This window comes from Lolium rigidum, chromosome 7, assembly GCF_022539505.1.
Source record: "Lolium rigidum isolate FL_2022 chromosome 7, APGP_CSIRO_Lrig_0.1, whole genome shotgun sequence".
Lineage (NCBI taxonomy): Eukaryota > Viridiplantae > Streptophyta > Magnoliopsida > Poales > Poaceae > Lolium > Lolium rigidum.
Genome location: NC_061514.1, coordinates 132,659,840 through 132,666,206, shown reverse-complemented (window position 1 = coordinate 132,666,206; position 6,367 = coordinate 132,659,840).

Here is a 6,367-nt window from a genome sequence, read left to right as displayed (position 1 = left end):
ATGAAAATACCTACATGTTTTGCTCACACTTTATAATGTTTTTATGCATTTTCCAGAACTAACCTATTAACAAGATGCCACAGTGCCAGTTCATGTTTTCTGCTGTTTTTTGTTCCAGAAAGGCTGTTCGGGCAATATTCTCGGAATTCGACGAAACAAAGACCAAATATCTTATTTCCCCCGGAAGGTTCCAGAACACCGAAGGAGAGTCGGAGGCGGGCAGCAGGGGGACCACACAATATGGTGGCGCGGGTGGCCCCCTGGCCGCGCCAGCCTATGGGGAGGGAGCCCCGTGGCCCCTCCGACTCCGCCTCTTCGCCTATAAAGTCCCTCGAGACCTAAAAACTCGACACCAATTGACGAAACTCCAGAAATACTCCAGGGGCGCCGCCGCCATCGCGAAACTCCATTTCGGGGGACAGAAGTCTCTATTCCGGCACGCCGCCGGGACGGGGAAGTGCCCCCGGAAGCCATCTCCATCAACGCCATCGCCTCCATCATGCTCCGTGAGTAGTTCCCCCATGGACTACGGGTTCTAGTTGTAGCTAGTTGGTACTCTCTCTCCCATGTACTTCAATACAATGATCTCATGAGCTGCCTTACATGATTGAGATTCATCTGATGTAATCGGTGTTGTGTTTGTTGGGATCCGATGGATTGTTACATTATGATTAGTCTATCTATAAAGTTTGTGAAGTTATTGTTGCTGCAATCTTGTTGTGTTTAATGCTTGTCACTAGTGCACGAGTGGCATGATCTTAGATTTAAGCTCTATACTTAACGCTTAGATTGTATCTACAAGTTGTTTGCACATGTCTATGTCCGGAACCCGAGGCCCCAGAGTGACAACAAGCTGGGATAAGCTGGAGGGGAAGGCTTAGATATGAGGATCACATGTTTTCACCAAGTGTTAATGCTTTGCTCCGGTGCTCTATTAAAAGGAGTACCTTAATAGCCGATAGATTCCCTTGAGGCCCGGCTGCCACCGGCTGGTAGGACAAAAGATGTTATGCAAGTTTCTCATTGCGAGCACGTATGACTATATATGGAAAACATGCCTACATGATTAATAATCTTGATGTTACTGTCTTAATGCTATTTCAATCCTATCAATTGCCCAATCGTAATTTGTTCACCCAACACTTGTCACTTGTTATTGGAGAGTTACCACTAGTGAAGATAGCTGGGAACCCCGGTCCATCTCTCATCATCATATACTCATTCCTATATGACATTGGAAGTAGTATCAACTATTTCTGGTGCCATTGCCTCCGTATTCATTATTACTCGCTGATGTGTTACTTGTTACTATTGCTCTCATATTACTGCTTGCTTTCACATCACCCCTGTTACTAGTGCTTTTCCGAGTGCGGCTGAATTGACAACTCGGTTGTTAAGGCTTATAAGTATTCTTTACCTCCCCTTGTGTCGAATCAATAAATTTGGGTTTTACTTCCCTCGAAGACTGTTGCGATCCCCTATACTTGTGGGTTATCAAGACTATTTTTACGGCGCCGTTCTTTGGGGACGCATAGCTCTACTCATAAGTTAACCTGGGGAGTACACTCTACCTCTCTCTCTGTTTTTATTTTATTTTATTTTGTTTTGCTTAGTTTACTTTTGTCTAGTTTATTTGTGCTTAGTTTATTTCTATCTAGTTTGTTTTTGCCTTGTTTTATTATATACCCAAAAATCCATTAAAATTTGAAAAACCGAAAAATTAAAAACTGTTGTTATGGGAGAACCCACAACCTATTTGGAGCTTATAGAATTATATAATAATTATATAGAATCAAGAACGGGTAAAGTTATGAGTGTTGTGATAGAAAAATTGAATACAATTGCTAAAATGTTGCTTAAACGCCATGATATAAACTGTTGCTCTCAACAGGATACTAAACATCTTAAATTTCAATGTGGCTTTAGTGAGGAAGTTTTAATTAAGAACTATAATTGGAATAGCTATATTCATTTTGGGTTCGAAGAAGTAGAACAATTTGTCATATTTATGGGAGCTTCTGGGATAGAATCCTTCATGGCTAAAAATTATGAAACTTGTGTTGTTTGTAAGGACCTTAAAGATTATGTCTCTTCTATCCTTAATTTTTGCGTAGAAAGTTACAGCGATAATCCTTATATCATTGATTATAAAGAGAGACTCATTAATGCACAAGAATGCACTCACAATTTGCGGGAACCGAGTGGAAGAAGAAATTGATGAACCTCGAAAGCTCATTGGATGAAAAAGAAGAGGAGAGTGATGAACAAAAGGAGGAAGAATGGATTAGCTACCCATGCCAACCTTCTAATGAGAGTAACTCTTTATCTCTTACACTATTTGATTGTCCTCCATGCTTACCAAAGGAGGATGAATGTTATGTTCATGTGGATTCTCTTGAAATATTACCTATGAGTAAAACTTGTGAGAATAATTATGCTACTGTTATTCATGATAATCCATGCTATTTTGATAAATCTTATGATAATGCTTTGTTTGTGCCTGATGTCGAAATGCATGGTACTAATGAGTTTTGCTTGGCAAATGTTTATGATCAATCTCTAGATGATGGTCCTATGTTACTTGATAATATTAATTGTACTACTAATGAGAATGGGATTGGAAAGGTCTTGACTTTATTTAGGAGTCCCATATCTTTTGAGAATGATCAATCATCTTGTTATGTTACTGATAAAAGTGGGTTTGAAACTTTTAATCCCACTATTTTTGAGCTTGATAAAAATTATGTGTTTATGTATCATGAAAAACATGCTTTATGTGATAGTTATGTTGTTGAGTTTATTCATGAAGCTACTGAAAATTATTATGAGAGAGGAAAATATGGTTGTAGAAATTTGCATGGTACTAAAACACCTCTCTATATGCTGAAAATTTTGAAGTTACTCTTGTTTTATCTTCCTATGCTTGTCACTTTGTTCTTCATGAATTTATTTGTGTACAAAATTCCTATGCATAGGAAGTGGGTTAGACTTAAATGTGTTTTGAACTTGCTTTTTGATGCTCTCCTTTGCTTCAACTCTTATTTCTTGCGAGTGCATCATTAAAATTGCTGAGCCCATCTTAATGGCTATGAAGAAAGCACTTATTGGGAGATAACCCATGTTTTTATTTTGCTACTGTTTTGTTGTGTCTTGGAAGTTGTTACTACTGTAGCAACCTCTCCTTATCTTTATTTTATTGCAATGTTGTGCCAAGTAAAGTCTCTAATAGAAGGTTGATGCTAGATTTGGATTTCTGCGCAGAAACAGATTTCTATCTGTCACGAATTTGAGTTGGTCTCTCTGTAGGAAACTCAGAAAAATCTGCCACTTTACATGCGTGTTCCTCAGATATGTACGCAACTTTCATTAGTTTTGAGTTTTCTGATTTGAGCAACGGAAGTACCTCTTAAAAATTCGTCTTTACTGGTTGTTCTGTTTTGACAGATTCTGTCTCTGTTTTTTGCATTGTCTCTTGTGGACTTTAAGCAAGGGGCTTTCTAGACGTGGAGAGATGTAGCTAATGTTTTATTGAGTTCTTGCAATGTGTCACTACAGGACTAAAGTGGATTAAAGTTTTTTGAGTACTAACCCCTCTAATGAAGTTTATGAGAAATTTGGTGTGAAGGAAGTTTTCAAGGGTCAAGAGAGGAGGATGATATATGATCAAGAAGAGTGAAAAGTCTAAGCTTGGGGATGCCCCCGTGGTTCAACCCTGCATATTTCAAGAAGACTCAAGCGTCTAAGCTTGGGGATGCCCAAGGCATCCCCTTCTTCATCAACAACTTATCAGGTCACCTCTAGTGAAACTATATTTTTATTCAGTCACATCTTATGTGCTTTACTTGGAGTGTCTGTGTGTTTTTATTTTTGTTTTTGTTTGAATAAGATCGGATCCTAGCAATCCTTGTGTGGGAGAGAGACACGCTCCGCTTTTTCATATGAACACTGGTGTTCTTCGTTTTACTTTTAAGGTTCATGACAAAAGTTGGAAGCTATTGCACTTATTGTTATTTGGTTGAAAACAGAAAATGCCTCATATTGTCTTGGATAATTTGATACTTGGAAATTGTTTTGAGCTCTCAAGTAGACCATGATTAAGCTCTTGCACCATGTAGTTTGAACCTATTAGTGGAGAACTACCGTAGAGCTTGTTGAAATTGGTTTGCATGATTGGTCTCTCTAAGGTCTAGATATTTTCTGGTAAAAGTGTTTGAGCAACAGGGAAGACAGTGTAGAGTCTTATAATGCTTGCAATATGTTCTTATCTGAGTTTTGCTGTACCGGTTCATACTTGTGTTTGCTTCAAACAACCTTGCTAGCCAAAGCCTTGTATTGAGAGGGAATGCTTCTCGTGCATCCAAAACCTTGAGCCAAAACCCATGCCATGTGTGTCCACCATAACTACCTACTATGCGGTATTTTTCTGCCATTCCAAGTAAATACTTCATGTGCTACCTTTAAACAATTCAAAAGTTATTATCTCTTATTTGTGTCAATGTTTTATAGCTCATGAGGAAGTATGTGGTGTTTTATCTTTCAATCTTGTTGGGCAGCTTTCACCAATGGATTAGTGGCTTCATCCGCTTATCCAATAATTTTGCAAAAGAGCTGGCAGCGGGGTTCCCAGCCCCAATTAATTAACTTTCATTAATAATTCTCTTCACATGTTTTGCCCTGATTCATCAATAAGCAACTTAATTTTGCAAATAGACACTCCTTCATGGTATGTGAATGTTGGAAGGCACCCGAGGATTCGGTTAGCCATGGCTTGTGTAAGCAAAAGGTTGGGAGGAGTGTCATCCATAAATAAAACTAAAGTACATGTGTAAACAAAAGAGAAGAGGGATGATCTACCTTGCTGGTAGAGATAACGTCCTTCATGGGAGCCGCTCTTTGAAGGTCCGTTTGATGAGGGGGTTAGAGTGCCCACTACCATTCGTTGACAACAACAAACACCTCTCAAAACTTTACTTTTATGCTCTCTATATGATTTCAAAACTTAAAAAGCTCTAGCACATGATTTAATCCTCGCTTCCCTCTCGCGAAGGGCCTTTCTTTTACTTTATGTTGAGTCGGTTTACCTACTTCCTTCCATCTTAGAAGCAAACACTTGTGTCAACTGTGCATTGATTCTTACATACTTGCTTATTTGCACTCATCATATTACTTTGTGTTGACAATTATCCATGAGATATGCATGTTGAAAGTTGAAAGCAAGCTGCTGAAACTTAAATCTTCCTCTGTGTTGCTTCAATGCCTTTACTTTGAATTTATTGCTTTATGAGTTAACTCCTATGCAAGACTTTTTGATGCTTGTCTTGAAAGTACTATTCATGAAAAGTTTTGCTATATGTTATCTATTTGTTAAGCAAATTATAGATCATTGCCTTGAGTCACTTCGTTCATCTCATATGCTTTACAATAGTATGACCAAGATTATGTAAGTAGCATGTCACTACAGAATTATTCTTTTTATCGTTTACCTACTCGAGGGCGAGTAGGAATTAAGCTTGGGGATGCTTGATACGTCTCCAACGTATCTATAATTTCTGATGATCCATGCTACTTTTATGACAATACCTACATGTTTTGCTCACACTTTATAATGTTTTTATGCATTTTCCGGAACTAACCTATTAACAAGATGCCACAGTGCCAGTTCCTGTTTTCTGCTGTTTTTGGTTCCAGAAGAGGTCATTCGGGCAATATTCTCGGAATTCGACGAAACAAAGAACAAATATCTTATTTTCCCCGGAAGGTTCCAGAACACCGAAGGAGAGTCGGAGGAGGGCAGCAGGGGGCCCACACCATATGGCGGCGCGGGTGGCTCCCTGGCCATGCCAGCCTATGGGGAGGGAGCCCGTGGCCCCTCCGACTCCGCCTCTTCGCCTATAAAGTTTCTCGAGACCTAAAAACTCGACACCAATTGACGAAACTCCAGAAAGACTCCAGGGGCGCCGCCGCCATCGCGAAACTCCATTTCGGGGGACAGAAGTCTCTATTCCGGCACGCCGCCGGGACGGGGAAGTGCCCCCGGAAGCCATCTCCATCAACGCCATCGCCTCCATCATGCTCTGTGAGTAGTTCCCCCATGGACTACGGGTTCTAGCTGTAGCTAGTTGGTAGTCTCTCTCCCATGTACTTCAATACAATGATCTCATGAGCTGCCTTACATGATTGAGATTCATCTGATGTAATCGGTGTTGTGTTTGTTGGGATCCGATGGATTGTTACATTATGATTAGTCTATCTATAAAGTTTGTGAAGTTATTGTTGCTGCAATCTTGTTGTGTTTAATGCTTGTCACTAGTGCACGAGTGGCATGATCTTAGATTTAAGCTCTATACTTATCGCTTAGATTGTATCT